The sequence below is a fragment of the Podarcis gaigeae genome (assembly GCF_964106915.1).
Source record: "Podarcis gaigeae genome assembly, chromosome: 8".
In the NCBI taxonomy this organism is placed as follows: domain Eukaryota; kingdom Metazoa; phylum Chordata; class Lepidosauria; order Squamata; family Lacertidae; genus Podarcis; species Podarcis gaigeae.
The window spans coordinates 80,115,498-80,134,914 of NC_139684.1; the positions used below are offsets into that span (position 1 = coordinate 80,115,498).

The 19,417-nt window shown below is 48.6% G+C and overlaps 1 protein-coding gene and 1 long non-coding RNA gene across 3 annotated transcripts in view; one reads left to right on the forward strand and one right to left on the reverse strand.

The window, feature by feature from the left end:
- ERFL (ETS repressor factor like) overlaps positions 1-19,417 on the forward strand; it is a 158,053-nt gene that overhangs the window by 58,216 nt on the left and 80,420 nt on the right. Inside the window, exon 1 of one of the 2 annotated variants that reach the window (XM_083754086.1) lies at positions 18,976-19,213. The exons of the other annotated variant lie outside the window; for it this stretch is intronic. The gene's annotated coding sequence lies outside the window, so the exon portion shown is untranslated. Of the gene's footprint in view, positions 1-18,975; positions 19,214-19,417 lie in introns of those variants that run through there. 2 annotated transcript variants of the gene reach the window in all.
- On the reverse strand, positions 8,654-15,554 carry LOC310851857. Its single transcript, XR_014567887.1, has 3 exons — positions 13,956-15,554; positions 9,608-9,667; positions 8,654-9,079 (listed from the first exon to the last, which is right to left on the reverse strand). It is a non-coding gene; the product is annotated as an uncharacterized lncRNA (long non-coding RNA).

Consider the following 19,417-nt stretch of genomic DNA (forward strand, 5'->3'; position numbering starts at 1 on the left):
AATAACCCAGAGATGCATTTTAAATACAGTGGTACCTCGGGTTACATACGCTTCAGGTTACAGACTCCGCTAACCCAGAAATAGTACCTCAGGTTAAGAACTTCAGGATGAGAACAGAAATCGTGCTCCGGTGGCGTGGCGGCAGCAGGAGGCCCCATTAGCTAAAGTGGTGCTTCAGGTTAAAAACAGTTTCATGTTAAGTACAGAACTCCGGAATGAATTAAGTACTTAACCTGAGGTACCACTGTAAAAGCACACATTCTACTCATGTAAAAACACCAGGCAGGCCCCACAAATAACCCAGAGATGCATTTTAAATGAAAGGACACCTTCTACTCATGTAAAAACATGCTGATTCCCAGACCATCCGTGGGCCGGATTGAGAAGGCAATTGGGCCACAGGTTGCCTACCGCTGGGTTAGAGTGCTGGAATAAGATGTGGAGAGCTGGGGTTCAAATCCCGACTCAACCACGAAGCCCACATGGGGGCAGTCCAGTGGCATAGCTAGGCGCTCGGGCTCCCGTGCACCCGGGGGCGGGGTGAGCCATTCATGGGGGCGGGGCAAGCAGGGCAGGGCACTCTGGGCAGAGCCTGCATGAAGTCTGCCCGCCCCTCCCCCTCAACCACAGGCCTTGTGGTAATGCTGCCCCCTGGGTAAGTGGTACCCAGTGTGCCCTGCCCACCCCCTAGCCACACTGCTGGGCCAGTCACTGCCTCTCAGCCTATCCTACTTCAAAGGATCGTTGTGATGAAAAAGTGGAGAGAGGGAGGATATAAATGTGACAATTAATGAATTAACCCGCACACTCGGTTGAGCATGTGGACCCAGTGCTCATCCCGGGCTGTGAGTTTTAAGAGCACAGATAACACAGTCTTTGGTAGCTGCTCACACCTGCATGCACATTGTTTATGTTCTTCTATGCGTTTGTATGCGTCAGGTGTGTGGAACGGCCTCATTTGCCCTTCCTGAGATGTTCTCCAGCGCTGCCCCCAACCAGTATGAACCTGCAACTAGAACTTGCAGCATGCACACGTTTTGTACGCCAGCATGGTTTCAGGACCGCATTTCCAAAGATTGGGCTGGACACACAGGCCAAAAATAGAAAAAGACGGGGAAGCAATGAAACTTCATCCCAATTGAAACATGTCAAGTTCTGGACAGGTAGGAAGAATTTTCGATGAAGAAATGCATTTGTTTCGTTGGAAAACAGGTCATAAAACCACTAATTGAGTCACGAGCTTTAACAGGGGAACTTTTTTTTTCTGTCCAGGCAAGGGCCACATTGCTTTGCAGATCATCTGTTGTGGGTCATCTGCCTGTAGTGAGCAGCACCTGACACAAAACCCCACTTCTCTCCCTTTCTGTCAATCTGTTCTATGCTACTGCTTCTCTCTCTCTCTCTCTCTCTCTCTCTCTCTCTCTCTCTCTCTCTCTCTCTCTCTCTCTTCCTCCCTCCCTCTCTGCCACCCCTTCCTCCTCTTCCTTCACACCCATCTGCAGGTTCCACACACCTACTTTTTGCCCATCCCTAATTCCCAGCATAAGGGACGCGGGTGGCGCTGTGGGTTAAAACACAGAGCCTAAGGACTTGCCGATCAGAAGGTCAGCAGTTTGAATCCCCACGGCGGGGTGAGCGCCCGTTGCTCGGTCCCAGCTCCTGCCAACCTAGCTTTACGAAAGCACGCCAGTGCAAGTAGATAAATAGATACCGCTCCGGCGGGAAGGAAAACGGCGTTTCCATGCGCTGCTCTGGTTTGCCAGAAGTGGCTTAGTCATGCTGGCCACATGACCCGGAAGCTTTACGCTGGTTCCCTCAGCCAATAAAGCAAGATGAGTGCCTCAACCCCAGAGTCGGCCACGACTGGACCTAACTGTCAGGGGTCCCTTTACCTAATTCCCAGCATGCACCTTGGCCCTGTGCAAAGGCTCGGAGATGCTAAAGGGCTGGATAATGTTTCAAGCATGTTTCTTCCTAGTGGCCCTGCTTCAAATCCTGAGCTTGATGACTGATCTCAGGTCTCCTTCCTTCTGCATCAGTAAAGGCCTGTGAGGGTAAGGGGAACAAGGTGCTGAGAGGCATTGCTAAGACTGTGGGAGTGCCATTGATAGCTGCATAAACTCTAGACTAGCCTTGATAACAGGCATCTGCCTTCAGTCACTTGCTGTTAGCATAGACAACAACCTCTGCTGGACGAATCTAGATCTGTGTTGACGGATATGTCAGCTGTTAAGGAAGAGTAGGTCACTTCACTGTAGGGGGGAAATCCTGCAAGGCCTAATGGCTAGTTTATGCGATTCAAGATACCTAGCGGTAAGCTTTTTGCTGGATACAACTTCAAGCTTCATATCTGAATTATCTCCTCATGAAAGAGAAGAAAATCCCTGAACATAGAAAGGTAACATGTCAGGGTAAAAACTGTGTTCTCTGCTTATGGGATGGATGGGGAACCTAGGGTCTTCCGGATTAATTTTGGACTACAATTCCCATCAGCCCCAGACAGCATGGCAAATGGTCAGGGATGATGGGAGTTGTAGTCCTGCAACATAGAGAGGGTAACAAGTTCCCTAACTCTGGCATAGGGAGTCTCCCCACCTAAAATGTACACCAGCCCATTTTAGCTGCCGCCAAAAATGGTATCGCCCGAGAAAATGGTGCCACTTGATAAGCACATATGATAAGCCTGCTGGATCACGCCAATGGCCCATCTAATCCAGTATCCTGTTCTCACAGTGGCCAACCAGGTGCCCCTGGGGGAAACCAGGAATCAGGATCTGAGCACAAGAGCCCTCTCCCCTCCTACAGCTTTCAGCAACCATTCAGAAGCCTTGCTGCCTTTAAACCGGATCACAACCATTCGTAACTTGTGCTGGCACTGATTCTTGGTGCCGGATTTCCTCTGGCAAATACATCATCATTGGTCTGTGCAGGTAGGTAGCAGGTAGTTTTGGAACACGTCTTATGTGTTTGTGTGCGAGTCTTCTCTCTCCCCGGTCCCCCGCCCCCTTCACCCTGAGCCTATTCCCTTGCCCCTGCCCCATGGGCACATCATGCCCAATTGAAAAGGGGAGGCAGGCAGAATTGTCACAGCTGATAGAGAGAAAGACACGGGAGACATGCTGGTGGATGGAATTATGGCACCCGGGAGACAGAGTGAAGGGAAGAAGGATTGGGGAGGGGGATCGGAGAAGAAAAGAAGGGGGGGAAATGGAGCGATATGGAAACATAGAGACAGAGAAAGGCAATTGCCGTGTTGATAGCCGGGCTTGATGGCCATGGTGACAGGCAAATAGCGTGGTGATTGCAGTCTGAGATATTGCAAAGTCCTCTGACCCCTCTAGCGCAACCGGTTAGAGAGGCAACGGCTGTGGGCCCTTGTTTCCAGCCTTCTCTAACACCCTCGCGCCCCTGGGAATGACCCCAAACCTCGGCATGCTGATGGAGCTGGGGGTGCCAGAGGAAATCTCCCAGCCATCCTTCCCTCCCGCCCCGCAAGGGCAGCAATGTCTTTGTCAGGAAAGGGCTGCTTTGCAAACAAAACACCCATTGGCTTTTTATGTGTACACCAAACCATGGGGGCTGCTTGGGGGTGGCCATGGGGAGAAGTTTCCCCTGTCTTCATCTGGTCATTCCCTAGAGCCGTTCTCTGCCTCTAGCCAGCTCATGGGCCCTAGATGTTGAAAGCCCCCTCCCCACAAGCTGTGGTTTTTATTGTGCATTCACGATGGTTTGTGCACAAGGTGATTTTGGGGTAGTTATACGTGATCCTCCTTTCAAGGTGGTTCACTCCTGGAAAAGTTTTGGGGTGGTCATACTGCCTTGTTTACAATCAGCGCTTGTCCTCTAACTTCCTGCCGTAACATTTTATGAAAGAAATGCTCCCATTTATGTTTTGTCCCTCTTTAAAAAATATAAGAACTCTGCCGAATCAAGCTGAAGGCCCATCATCTTGGACCTCTACCTAAAAACGCTCAGTGCGGTTATCGGAAGTTTTGGAGTACGTTGTCTGCAACAGGCTGGTAATACACAGCTTTTCGTCTCCTTTACAACTGCAGGTGAAGCAGTGGATGTGCTGGACTGTTGTATTGGGCCAGCACATACACCTTTACATAATTCTAGAGCTCAACAATGCTCGGTTCATGTGGAACAATGGTGCAACCCAACAGGAGGGCTTAGAATCAGCACCCAGCACCCTTGCTCAACCTTGCCTTAGGCTCTCTGTGCTGAGCAATGGAGTCTATGAGCCACCATTTTAATTCTGTACACTGCTCCCCATTGTGACAAGAGCACTGTAGGCAATCTAAATGGTGGCTCTCACAGCTGTCTGTTGTTGCTCCTGTGACAAGGCAAGTCCACAGATGGAGACCTACCAACAGAGTGGGGTCTCCACTAGAGAGAACTTTGCCGAGGGACCCCTCAAACTTGGAGTAGGCCCTACCAGTAGGCCTAACTGATGACCCGAATGAACTGTGTACACTCTGTGTATCACCCCAGATCCTCTGCAAGGCATTGTGGTTCTACGACAAATGCACACAAGTCGTTCAGCAGAGAAGCAGGGAAGTCCATGCAGAAAGCTTGAGAAGCGCTGTTATGAACTACAGTGGTACCTCGGGTTACATACGCTTCAGGTTACATTCGCTTCAGGTTACAGACTCCACTAACCCAGAAATAGTACCTCGGGTTAAGAACTTTGCTTCAGGATGAGAACAGAAATCGTACTCCAGCAGCACAGCGGCAGTGGGAGGCTCCATTAGCTAAAGTGGTGCTTCAGGTTAAGAACAGTTTCAGGTTAAGCACGGACCTCCGGAACAAATTAAGTACTTAACCCGAGGTACCCCTGTATTAGCAACCAAGACATACCGTATGTTGGTGTTTGGTGTTAAATTTGGAAGCTTAAATGAACATCATTGTTCAGCACTCTTTACCCAGAATATAATCACACTGAGTCCCAAAGTTTGGAGAATAATAAAACTAAGTTTATTAAAGGAAATACAAATTTGATAGGCAAGATCCTGTTGTTGTTGTTGTTTAGTCGTCGTAGTCATGTTCGACTCTCTGTGACCCCATGAACCAGAGCATGTCTTGGAAACTCACTTTCTTCTCAAAGCTTCTCCATTTTTATGTCCATGGAGTTTTCTTGGCAAAATACTGGAGTGGTTTGCCAGTTCCTTCTCCAGGTGGATCACATTTAGTCTAAACTCCCGGCTATGACCTGTCCGTCTTGGGTGGCCCTGCATGGCATAGCTCATAGCTTCATGGAGTTATTCAAGCCCCTTCACCACAAGGCAGTGATCCATGAAGGGGGGCAAGATCCTAGCTTTAGCTTATTAAGGTGGAGATTCTAAGAGCCTCCTTGCTCTTTGTCCTCAGCAGGAAAGGGATGCAAATATGTCTCCACTCCCAGTGTAAGTAGGAAATGAGGACAGCAACCCTAGGAAAGACCAATATGTCAGCACAAGGACAGTCTAGGAAGCTTGGAGGTTCCTCTTTATCTACCCTTGCCATACAGGTCCCACCAAGTTAAATAGGAGTAGCTCCCAGGTAGTGATGAGGGAGAAATTTCGTTCAGTTCATATATAAAGGCAAACTTACAGAACTCTCACTTTCTGAAGCAGTATGTGAACTGAAGCAACACCCCTTCTTTGAAATTTACTCTTCTCCAGCCAAGTAATGTGCACAAAAATGCATATATTAGGGGAATAAAAATGCATATATCCACATCTATAACATTAAAGAATACATTAGATTAGGAGCATTCATTTTGCGAAAATATGCATACATACAGGTACGTTTATTAAGACAAATTTGCACTAAAGTGCTGATAAATTTGCCTGAGGATTTTCCCTTTTAAAAAAATGCTGCAGAAATGTGGCAAAGCTGTATTTAAGATCAGAGAAATGAGACACTGAGAGAACTCACAGGTAGGTGTGCTTAGAATAGCAGCCTTTGTTCCTTAAAAATTATTTGGGCACCTCTTTTTCCTGACCCTATCCTCCTAGCAAAAATTACATTGCCAGTCACCCACCATTCTTAATTTGCCCAGAAGCCCTCAATAAATTTAAGCAAATCTGTACTGTGAGCTCGTACCCCCAAACCTTTATGTACTCAGAAATACCCCTGCAGCCCAGAAATCCTTCTTCCTCTCACTAGCTACCCACCTTCCAGCTTTAACCTCTGGAAACTATTCCTCCACTCCCCTTGCGAAACGAAAACAAAAGCAAACCCTAAGAACTGAATCCGGGTGGTTGGACTCCATGGGGCGGAGGAGGAGTTTGGAGGGCAGCAGCGATCCATTTTTCCTACTGCTCCTTTCTAAGAACCAGGCAATACCCAAGAGACCTTGAGGAACTGTATTAACTCTAATGGGAGAGCCTCATGCAGTGAACCACCCAGACCTCTCTTTAGCAGCTGTAGCTTCTTCACCCAAGCATCGATCCTGCCAGACCCTGCTTAGCAGACGGGCGGAATTCGACAGAGGCTGGAGGGCATGAATTGCCGGAGCTGGAGGATGCTCTGCACATTTTAAAGAGGTCCTTCCATCCACCTCTGCTGGACTCACACCACCTGGAACCCTGCAGCCCAAACGATGGCAGGCAGCAACGTCCTATTTCATTGGTACATGTATCTTGAAATATCTGGACTCTTACCAGTTTCTGTTTACACGTGTTACCAAGTGGTGAGAAGTGCTTGGGGAGACCCCAAGCCTTTTCATGACCACTTCATAATCCTCTCTTTGACCTTCCCTTCCCCACCCCCAACTGAAGTTATCTGGAATATCTTTTAGGGGTAGTCACTGTAAATGAGACATGTGGCTCTCCAGTCGTTGGGCTCCAGGTCCCATCAGTCCCAATGGTTGGGGGTGATGGGAGTTGTAGTCAAATGATATCTGGAGCACCACAAATCCCTTTCCGTCCTCTAGATTGTATCCAGCGTGACGACAGCTTTTCCTTTCTGACTTATGGCTGAGCTGCCACACAGTGTCAACAATGGTGTCAGAAGTGGACTGGTTATGGACAACGGACTTTAGGTTGCTAGCCTCTGCTCCTAACTCTTTTGTTGTGCCAATGGTCAGCTTAAAAGGTAAAGGGACCTCTGACCATTAGGTCCAGTCGTGGCCAACTCTGGGGTTGCTTCTCTCATCTCGCTTTATTGGCCGAGGGAGCCAGTGTACAGCTTCCGGGTCATGTGGCCAGCATGACTAAGCCACTTCTGGCAAACCAGAGCAGCACACGGAAATGCCGTTTACCTTCCTGCCAGAGCGGTACCTATTTATCTATGTGCACTTTGACGTGCTTTCAAACTGCTAGGTTGGCAGGAGCAGGGACCAAGCAACGGGCGCTCACCCCGTTGTGGAGATTCAAACTGCCGACCTTCTGATCGGCAAGTCCTAGGCTCTGTGGTTTAACCCACAGCGCCACCCGCATCCCACAATGGTCAGCTTAGATAATTCTGAACTCTGAATTTATCAGTCTTGCAGCAGCAACAACAGCACACAAACCCAATGTGGTAATTTGTATTACTCTGCAAATCTCAAAATGTGGCAAGCCAGCTCTGCTGACTTTGGGGTCCCCCTTCTGGAACTTCTGGCCTAAATTCCTACCCTAACAATACCACTCTGTGCCAGAGGATACCAATTGCAAATAGGGGAATGTCTCCAATATTCATGTTCTTGCATTTCTGGTTAAAGGAGCTCAGCTAGCGAGAATGAGAAAGATTTCTGCCCGAAAGCTTGGAACAGCTGTTTCAAGTTAGAGCAGATACACCTAGTTTACATGGGCCAGCGGTCTAGCTGAAAAAAAAATTGATTATACCTAATTTGATTTTGGCAATTGATTACATCTAAAGTATTGATTAGGAAGCTGGGGGTGAGGTGGTCACAATAAGTGGATTCCAATTTTGGGGGGAAACTCTGTGGCTGACCTGAATGTACAACAGGATTGACCAAGGCAAGCACCTTTGAGCTTATGAGTAAGTAAAGGTAAGGTACCCCTGCCCGTACGGGCCAGTCTTGACAGACTCTGGGGTTGTGCGCCCATCTCACTCAAGAGGCCAGGGGCCAGCGCTGTCCGGAGACACTTCCGGGTCACGTGGCCAGCGTGACAAAGCTGCATCTGGCGAGCCAGAGCCGCACACGGAAACGCCGTTTACCTTCCCGCTGGTAAGCGGTCCCTATTTATCTACTTGCACCCGGAGGTGCTTTCGAACTGCTAGGTTGGCAGGCGCTGGGACCGAGCAGCGGGAGCGCACCCCGCCACAGGGATTCGAACCGCCGACCTTTCGATCGGTAAGTCCTAGGCGCTGAGGCTTTAACCCACAGCACCACCTGTGAGTACTGCTCTGTAAAAAGAGTTATGTCTTTGATGGCATCAACCATGCACAATGCCCCCCCCCCAAAGGATTCTCTTGAACGACTTCTCTCCACTCTTTTTGGAACCATTGTGTTCCTTCCTGGAAGATATAAACTCCAATCAGTGTTGTAGTGGTAAATTTTGATGTGCAGGAGCTTCTAATTGCAGCCTTCATAGCCATGCCCCCAGTGATGGTCCAGAAACATGCTGGGGGGGCCAGAACTAGGATGTCATTCTTTATCACTTATTTAGCATGATTTCAATCCTACACAGTTGCCTGGAAATAAACTGCGTTGAACTCAGTGCTTACTTTTGACAGCATAGGTTCAACTGATTAAACACATTGAGCATTAGCAAAAGATCTTCAGGCATCTGAAATACAACATTTTGCTTCTAATCAGAAATGCAAACCATCTTGCAAATAAGTGTTGCTGGCATGAGGTAGGAACCCCGTCAAAGGAAAGAAGAAGCCGGCATCTTCTTTATTACAGTACTTGACTCATTTTCCATCTTCCTTTATTCTAATCTGTCACAAACAGTAAAAACTTGAAAGCTCAGTATACTTGTCAGAGCAAGGAAACGTCATCAGTTTCCTCTGCCAGACGATGTTGCTGCCCTTGCTCTTTAAAAGCCTTTGAACTATTCTCACACAAACACCCAGTTGCTGCTCCACTTCACCACTGGTCCTCATATCCTTTCTTTCCAACATGATCTAGCCAGTTCTCTCCAACCTGAGGAAGACATTTAGCCCATATTCACAGAAAGAAATGGGAACCTATACGAGTAATACTATCATTTGTTTTTGATATTTTCCCTTTTTCTTCTTTCTAGTTTCCTGTGGTGCAGACTGGTTTTCCCTCTCTTTCTGGGAACCTCAGTGAACCAAGATTAAGCATTCCACACCTCCTTACGTGCATGTGTGGAAGAATGAAGGTGGGACGTAATTTGAGCTAGGGCTCAGCCCCCTAGACCAGTTCTCAGTGCCTAGAATATATGAGAACATGATAAACATAGGCAGCGTCAGTGGAGGCTGGACCCTTAGGGCAGGCTTCCTCAACCTTGGGCCTCCAGATGTTTTTGGCCTACAACTCCCATGATCCCTAGCTAGCAGGACCAGTGGCCAGGAATGATGGGAACTGTAGTCTCAAAACATCTGGAGGCCAAAGGTTGAGGAAGCCTGCCTTAGGGGAAATGGGGCACTGCCCCACCAACCTCAGTCAGCCCAAAGTTAGCCCCCACCTGTCTGCCTGCCTACTTACGATCAGTCCAGTGGGTGAGTCCAGGCTTTCTGCTTCCTCCGTGTTGCACCTTGTGGGATTCTGTAAAAAGGAAAGTAGCAATGAATCTAGCATTAGTATCTTTCAGCCTCCCAGTGCGCCACCCTACACGTGCACCAACTTGCCCACCACAATGAGGGGGCCCAGCGCCATGTGACGCATCCCCCCCCTGCCTGGCACACCAGCACTCACCTGGTGAGGGCTGGGGAGTGGGGAGGGTGATCTTCACCCTCCATGCATCCTGCCCAGTGCATGAGAGCTCTGCCAGCAGCAGCGGGGGATTGCAACCCTCTCAACTTTTGGGGAGCTCAGCCCCTTCCCCACAAACATTGAGGGGGCCGAAGCCCCTTCCGCCCCTTAGAGTTGGCACCCCTGCCACCCTACCAACTTCAGTAGGCACCAGCCATCACTGGGCAGGCATGTTCTGGGCTAAGTAGTTGCAACCTGCTCTTCAAAAGCAGAATAGGGGATTGTGAAAATTTCAGCTTCCTGAAAACTGCACCATTCATTTAAACAAAAAAAACATGTTTCTAGTTCTCATGGCTGCAAAGATAGGCCTGGCAGTGTGCGAGCTATACTTGATGAATCTAGCAGTCGAAGTTTTATCTTGGTGCTGGCCAAGAGGCGAGGCCGCAGTGCTCTGCATAGCTCTTTGCCCTTCCCACTGAATGGTGCAATCTGAATAAACCATGCAAAATCATTCTGTCAATTCGTGAAGTTTGCAACCTGGTTTTTGTTCTGCACAGAACTTGAGCTACCTCGACATAGAATCGACGTATAAAATGTTTGCAGAGCGTACACAGCTTGGAGTGTGATTTTTCTCACCAGCTAAGCCTGGCAACTACATCATATCCAGAAGGCAACCCAACAGGATTCTGATAGGCCTGGAAAAATGGGCTGTTTCTAAAACTATGCATAGAGAATTATGTCTACAGCTCCCTGGAAACAGAACTTCAGGGTGTTAGCAATGTCTCTTACTTCAGTGGTCTTCAAGCTGGAGGTTGCTCTGACCTTCCAAAGACACTGGAAGGTGCCTTATTCAGACTGGTGCTCCATCAACTTAGTATTGCGTCCACAGTACACTGGCAGCAGCTCTCCAAGGTTCTGGAAAATCTTTTCCAGTACCCTATTTTTTGCTCTATAAGACTCACTTTTCCCCTCCTAAAAAGTAAGGGGAAATGTGTGTGCGTCTTACGGAGCGAATGCAGGCTGCACAGCTATCCCAGAAGCCAGAACAGCAAGAGGGATCGCTGCTTTTGCTGCGCAGCGATCCCTCTTGCTGTTCTTGATTCTGAGATTCAGAATATTTTGTTTCTTGTTTTCCTCCTCCAAAAACTAGATGCGTCTTGTGGTCTGGTGCGTCTTATAGAGCGAAAAATACGGTACTTCCTGGGAATGCCAGAGGTGGAACTTGGCACCTTCTGTATGCAGAAGATGTGCTGGTGTCAGATGTGGTGGACCTACCTTTTGGGGGTCCTGAAGCTTGGACTGTTATGGGGACCCCTTCACGACCAGCAACGAAGTCTGGGGTAACCACTGTTATCTTTTTGAGTGGGGCTGTTTACAGCATCTGTGCTACCGACTCAAAAAAAAAAAAAACACACCCTTGTGATTGTTGAAATATATGCAACAACAAAATTAATCAATTTTGAGTCTCAGATTGGATCTGCTAGACCCGATTTTTTAAGTGATGTGGGCTAAAGTTTCTTCTGGGAGCCTCCTGGGTTTGGAAGAGTTTCCAACTAAGTTCTGCCTCCAGCTGTGGCCAGTAGCCATTGATAGCCCTCTCCGCCAGTGTTGGGCATGGCCAAAGTATAAGTGGGATTTCCTACCCTTAAGGTGAGCAGAACATCAAGCAGCAGCCATAACCCTATAGCTGTATGAGCAAGGGGTTGCCCTAGCAGCTATGTCTTTCTGTTCTTGAACACCCGGTGTGTGTGTGTGTGTGTGTGTGTGTGTGTGTGTGTGTGTGTGACCAGATGCATCATGCCCCCCCTCCCCCAGTGGGGTTAAATAGCCTTCCTCCCACATTGTGGCTGGGGAAAGCTTATGTAGCATGACTTGTCCCTGTGATAAATGGGGAGGTTTCCTATTGCACGCCTGGCTAGCTGTGAGTAGATCCAGAGAGAATTCTTACAATGATCCCTATGGACAAAGCCACCAAACGACAACAACCCACTCTTGTCTGTGTGTGCACACTCCTGCACACACACTCTTTGTATTCTCTCTCTCCCTCTCTCATATAAGACCAGAGGCGATATTCAATAGCAACAGACTTTGTTGTGTCCGTGCTTACACTTACGTCCTGCACAATACAGTTACAGATAAGTAGCCGTGTTGGTCTGCCATAGTCAAAACAAAAAAATTCCTTCCAGTAGCACCTTAAAGACCAACTAAGTCAGTTCTTGGTATGAGCTTTCGTGTGCATCTGAAGAAGTGTGCATGCACACGAAAGCTCATACCAAGAACTGACTTAGTTGGTCTTTAAGGTGCTACTGGAAGGAATTTTTTTGTCCTGCACAAGCTGTCCTTCGTAGGGATAGGTAAGTACCCGGCAGATAGACATCAGCGCCTGAACGCACACTCAGAGCTTTGATAACAAATATACTCATACCATTAATCACATCCACCACAATATTTCCACAACATTGCATGTTCATATGCGCATTCCATTCTGTGCGCACTTTCTCATGTATGGGCTCTTATAGTCACTCACATATTTCCCCATTTATACTGCACATTTTCTATACAAATGCACATTTTTGCAGCTCCTATGTATTGTGCACAAAACAAAGGCCTGTGTAAATGTACTCTTGCACATAGTTAGGTGTTATTGTTTTTAAATCTGCCCATCTGTCTATATATCTTACTCTATGCACAAATCACTTTTAACAAGCAGAAGCACATCATGATAAATGCTGTTTACTAGACCTCTTTATAACCAGTGTGCTCTACCACCCCATCCCACTGGGGTACAGCATGGTGAACATTGTGGTGTACAAACTCTGTGAATCTCATCCTTTTCCATTTCAACACACATTGTGCCAAATCAACTGTGTTCACCCATCAAGGCCATGTACACATCCCATCCGTCACAAATTCCTGCATAAATCTCTGCCTCACACATTCATACCGAGGGGGGGGCAACAAGGTGCCCTACGGGTGTTCAGGACTACAAATCCCATCATCCTTGAATATTGGGGGTGGTAGGAGATGATCTGGAGGGTACAACATAGGCCACCCCTGCTCCACACTCTTGAGTGCCACTTCATGTTAACTTTTCCCAACATGAGTACTACTAATGCTTGTTTAGGAAGAGTCAGAGGCAGCCCACAAACAGTTCTGCTACACAGCTGGATTTCACATTCTCACACTCCTGCCTTCCTTTCTGTTTCCCCCCAAAGGGTCCTTGAAGAGAAATGTTGAATTCTCCCTTGTTGAATTAAGTCCCTTGTTTCTTCCTTTTCCAGCCTGAGGCATGCACACACACACACACACACACACACCGCTCACATTTATTTCATCCAGTGTTTATGCTGGCGTGAGAAAACAGTGGCCCTCCAGATGTTGCAGCTCCCATCTTCCCTGATCACTGGCCATGCTTGCCAAGGCTGTTGGGAGTTGTGTTTCAGCAATAACTGGAGGAGGTTCACAGATTCCCCATCCTTTCTTCATGCAAAGGGAATGGTAGGCAGGAAATTTATTGAGAGAAATAAGGAGAAGGTGAGCTGGGCTTTGGAAAAGTGTGGGGTAGTAACCTCCTCCCCTCCAGGATAGGGTAGGCATGGAACATTGCTCCCACATCTGATTCGCCAAGTCTCTGGATGGAGTCAGATTTCAAAAGTCGGGTGTTGATGGGACTAATAACTCTGATCCTGCATGCTCTGAAGCATGGCAGACCTGCTGTGGTCAATTCACTACCTCTTATCTCTCAGTGCACCATTCAGAAGGATCCCAACATCTGTAGAGCTCTGAAAGAGCATTCACACAAATGCTCGCACCACCAAATGCTTGTCTTGGTTTCTGGTGGCCTTTGTCAGAGATGGGGAACCTGTCACCTTCCCCATGTTGCTGGACTACAACTCGCAGAGTCCCTGGCCAATGACCACATTGGCTGGGGCTGATGGGAGTTGTAGTCCAGTAGCATCTGGCGGCCACCCATTCCCCTCCACCAGCTTTGGATACACTTCCTGTCACAAAAGAAACAAGAGCTGGGCCATTGCCAGATGTTTTGGGGAGGGCTTCTGGAGATGAATCTGTGAGGGAGATGACTCTCTTTCAGAGTTGGCAGGAGATATTGGTAACGGCGCAGAATTACCTCCCTACACACCTCTTTATTCTGCTTTCTTCTTTTTTAGGACCCACCCTATTCTCCTGATTATAATCTCTTTTCAGTGCTATATTCTTAAATTGTTGCAAACCACCCTGAGCCCTCATGGTGAAGGGCGGATAAGAAATTTGATAAATAATAATGAAATAGAAAAATACTCGTTACTAGTTGCCGCTCCTCTGTCCTAGTTGTTGACACACTTTCTCCCATTCCAAAGCCCTTGACCCCTTATGCTCTTAGCACCCTCTGAAACATCTCATCAATTGCTTTCATTGTTACCCTTCTTTTCCCATGTAGTCCATCCTTTCATTCATCTGATATTCAGTGTTTCTATCCTACCATTCCATCCTTCTTTCAGCCCACCCTATAGGTATAGACTATATAGTATTCACCAAGACCATCAGAGCCTTTCTTTCTTTCTTTCTTTCTTTCTTTCTTTCTTTCTTTCTTTCTTTCTTTCTTTCTCTTATCCCCCAAATTCAGCTGTTCTGCCCATCCATCCATATCCATCCACGTTATGCAGCATCTTTTATTCCTCTCATCCTTCCTTCCTTTCTTTTCCTCCACTCTGCCTGTCTATCTTGCCACTCATCCCAATGTCCACCTCTCTCCTCTCTCTCTCTCCTTTCCTCCTTCTAGCCTTTCTCCCCATGGTTATCCCCCCTTCCCTCCCGCCTTCTCTTCCTTTGTCTCTCTCTCTTCTCTCTCTCTTTTCTCTCTCAAGTGTTTTCAATTTTATTCTGAGTGGAATTAACTACCCCTGATGTCAAATTGCCGCCGAAATCGATAATAATATCTTTACAAAAGAGGATATTCTTCTCTCTCGGAACGGCCCCTGAAAAATGGAAAATTTAGTCGAAATTGATTCATTACTTGACACTTTATAGGACGGGCCTGCTATTGATCGGAGCCTGTCATGTCCTATCTGCCTTAATCGAAGTTGAAGTCCAGTGTCGATGGTGGGTATTTTTCATAATTCCAGGAGACCAGACAGATACAAAAACACACACACGGACTCCGTTCCCCACCACCCTCTGCAGTCTCTCCGGGTGGAAAGGGGGGGCGAGATCTTCCTGAACCCCCCACCCCAAACAGATCGCCCTGGAGAAGGAAAGATCTTTCTTGAAACACACAAACCATCCCCTGCACACTCGCAAATCAGGGAACTTCAGCACAATAACCCAGATCCAAAATGAATCGTTTGTGTGTGTGTGTGTTGGTGTTGCTTCTCACACACACATCCAACCTTCTCCACCGCCCCAGTTCAGCTGGTGTGTGTGTGTGTGTGTGTGTGTGTGTGAGAGAGAGAGAGAGAGAGAGAGAGAGAGAGAGAGAGAGAGAGAGAGAGAGAAGGCTTTTTTTGTTTATTAAGGCGGTTTGTGGCTTGGTAAAGAAAACCTATGAATCAGCCAACATTCTCTCTCTCTCTCTCTCTCTCTCTCTCTCTCTCTCTCTCTCTCTCTCTCTCTCTCTGTGTGTGTGTGTGTGTGTGTGTGTGTGTGTGTGTGTGTGTGTGTGTAAACCCTAGCTGAGTGTGTGTACCTACACAACACACACCAACAGTGGTAGAACTTATGCAGTCTTCCCTAACCACCTGCCCTCAAACATTTTCACCCTGGCTCCCTCTTATACACACGCTCACGCGCGCGCGATCTTCCATTCACACGTCCTTTGCCCCCGCACATATTTATTGCCTCCCGTACTGCCCCCATCTCTTACACGCGCGCGCAGTTTCCCTCACACAATACTTTCTCAGCTACGCACCGGTCGCGACCCTCCCGCCCTTTCCTCTGGCAGGCGCCACAGCTTGGGCTTCTTGCACGCGCAGCGCGGCCCTTCGAGAGGCCTCCCCCCCCCCCACCAGCCCGACTGGCTTCAGTATCTTCCCCCAACACGCTCCTTTCCCCTCAGGACGCCTTCTTCACTCACTCTCACCTATTTACACACGCGCAATTTCCCCCCCTCTCACATATATGGCATCCCTCCGCCTCTGGCACACTTCTAACACACTCCTCTCAAATGGACGTTTCCCCCTGGCACACACACACTCCCTCTGACCGGGACTTCTCCTTATTCCTAACCTCTCTAACAGTTCCTCTCTCTCTCTCTCTCTCTCTCTCTCACACACACACACACGTTCTCTGGTGCGCGCGCGCGCAGACACACACACGTGTCCTGTCACCGACGAATTTTCCTCACACGGCGTCCTCTCTTCATACTACCACACCATAACTGTCAACTTTTCCCTTTTCTTGCGAGGAATCCTATTCGGAATAAGGGAATTTCCCTTAAAAAGGGGGAAACGTTGACAGCTATGTACCACACACGCCTCTTAAAAACAGTCCCTATGCTTTCTCCGACGCGCATCGCCACAAAACTCTCTCACACTAGCGCGGCTGGCGCTCGCGCATCCGTTCGTGTTTCTCTCACACGGCGGCGTGCCCTCGGACGTTAATGCACGCCTCTCTCTCACACACACACACACGAACATTGCTCCACAGCCACGTCCTTTTCTCTGGCGCGGACCCTTTTCCCGCGCAATTTCCCTCTCACACGCGCGACCCCCTCCTTCCTCCCTAGCGCGCTCTCCCTCTCCCTCGCGCGCAGACTCACTTTCCCGCGCTCGCGCCTGCCCACGCGCTCTGAGGGCTTAACTAGACTTTAATTGGACTTTTCTCGACTTTCTTTTCCCGCCACCTCCTTCCTTCCTTCCTTTCCTTTCCTTCTATGGTCCCCTCACGGCTCCTTCCTCACCCAAAGACTCGAACCTTCTGCCTATGGGACGGTTACTCTTTTGTTTCTCCTCCACCCTCTCTATCCCCTGCGAAGGATTTTCTTCTTCTCCTCCCCAACCCCGCTCTCTCTCACACACACATTTGACGCTTGCTTTGCTATCTTGGAAAGCTTTTGCACATAAATTTCCCCTCAGCCTTCCTCCCTTAGATTCCCACCAATTTAGCCAAGCCCAGGTCTTTAAAAAAAGGAAAGGAGGTGTGTGTGTTTGTGTGTGTGTGTGTATATATATATATATATATATATATAGGCGCACAGCGCGAGAGAAAATACCTTGGGTGCAGTTGGCAGTTTCTCCAGCACCCTCTGGAGTGGGAAAGCGGTCGATATTTAATTGTTATTGCAAGCAGGGAGTGCAAAAAAAAAGAGAAGGGGGAAAAAAGGAGAGAGAGAACCTACTACTCTGGACTATTTGTATTGTGAGAGTGTGTATTGCTGCTTGTTGGTGCTGATGTGGGACGTGTGCCACAACGTGCGCGCGTGTGCACACACACAAACACACACACACAGCCTCACTGAGGGAACCTTCCCAGTTCAAAAGAGGGAGGTTAAATATATTGGGTCTGGGTGTCCAAGAGACACTTGGAAAGAGCTTCCTGCACATATGCCGTGGAGGCGAGCAGAGGGACTGGGCCAATTTCGCCATCCTAACTTCTGCAGCAGCGCTGCCCCCAGAGGTCAATCCCATTGAGCTCCATGCGGCTTTTGCTCCCTGGTTAGGTGGGCCTAGGTTTGCAGACACGTGCTCCATTTCCTGAAGAAGTCATCCCTATTGAACCCAGTGGGATTTACTTCCGAGTAAACAGGCATGGGATTGGGCTCTTAAAGGGGAGAGAGAGAGGAGGCTTGATTTCTTTAAAAAATAAAATAAAAAGAGACAGAGGGGGGGGTTGAAATCTGACTCAAAGCCAAGCCAGGAAGGCCTGCTACTTAAGAAACAAGCTGTGGTTTGGTGGGGGGGGGCAGGCACTCTGCACATGCCCAGGAACACTTTTATGCAGCATCGCTTCGGAAAAGCTTAGGTATTTAATACAGATGTCAGGCTTCAGCTCTGCTACCGTTTGGGAACTTTCTGTCACCAAGGTCTTTGGTGAATCGGTGTCACTGACAGCGCTGTGTTTAAATATCGTGGGGGGGGGGGGGGAGAGAGAGGCTTGTGCCATTTCTTGATGGAAACAGAGGACCCCTCAACCACCCCCCAGCCGCCCAATTCTGGGGTGTGTAGGAAAGTGCTGAGGCCTGGGGGGGGGGGGGCTAAAACGCCTACAAAAGGCTACACAAATCTGCCTGTGTCTCAACTGGGACTTTTCTAACACAACTACCCTCTGGAGGAAGGGGCGCATGCTCGGGTCCCTAAAGCCATCCATCAAAATTTGAGGGAAAAGGAGGAGAGGGAGAGGGGGGTCAGAATTGGAAAAGGGGGGTGTGATACACACACACACACACACACGCACGCACACGCACACACACAAATCCCATTTTCTGCAAACAGGTTGGTGGCTCCCAGCCCCTCTCTCTGTCTAAATGAAATCAGTCATTTTCATCAAGTGCCCGGCCAAATATTATCCACAGTCCATTCAGAAGGATCGAATCTTATTTAGAGTCGCGATTCGACATCTGTTTTCAAATTTGATCAGCTATGAACTTTATTTTCCGAGTTTGAGGAAAATTATATTCCATCGATCCGAAGCACTGGCGTAGCCTACATATATTTTCCCTCTCGCTTCTGCCTCGGCTCTCTCTCTCCCTCCCCTGCTATCGACGGGGAAAGACGCGTTTGTAAGAGACACACCAGCAGCAGCAGCAGCAGCAGCAACACACCACCAGCGAGACTCTTCGCAGTTTCCCCGATCGCACAGCCACCTTCCCTCTTGCCCGCCTGCTCCCTTCTTTCCTTCCCTCGGCCACCCTCCATTTCTCCCTTCCTCCTTCCTCCCTTCTCCCGACACACCTCGCCACTTTCTGATTCATCCCTTGGCTTTCTCTGCTTCTCAGTCACACACATAGAGGCTTCACATCCTCCTGTCTCTTCAATTCCTTCTCTTCATCCCACATCCCACGCTCTCTCTCTCTCTCTTTCCCCCTTTTCTTTTCCCCGTCTCGTCTCTCCTCTCCCTGCCAGGCTCCTTCCCTTCTTCCAAAAGGCGATCTTCTTCCCTTTTCTCTTCTTTCTTTCTTTCTTTCTTTCTTTCTCTCTCTCTCCTTCCTTCCTTCCTTCCTTCCTCTACACACTTTTATCTCTTTCCCCCCAACCCCCCTCCAAAACTCTTGATTCACCCTCTCCAGAAAAAGCTAACTATTCTGATTTCATTTTCAAGAAGCAAATCTCCCCCACCCCGGGCAAAAAACAACAACCCCCCCAAAGCCCTCACCACCTCAATTCCCCGGCGCGCCCCCTCGCAGCCAAGCCAACCTCCCAAAGAACTTCAACTTGGAGACTGCCTGAATGGTGACGGGAGAGAACAGTGAGTAACAAATTCTTGGGAAAGTTTCTTGGGAAAGTGGTCTGAGGAGAGCGGGGGAAGTTAAGCCATTGTGGGTGCTTCTATGGGGAGGTGGGAGCGGGGGGGGGGGCTCTTATATGACAGGGAGTTATGGTCCCACTTCTAAAAGTGGAGGAAATGAGGTCTGTGATATCTGTCCATCTATCCATTTGTCCTTCTTCCTTT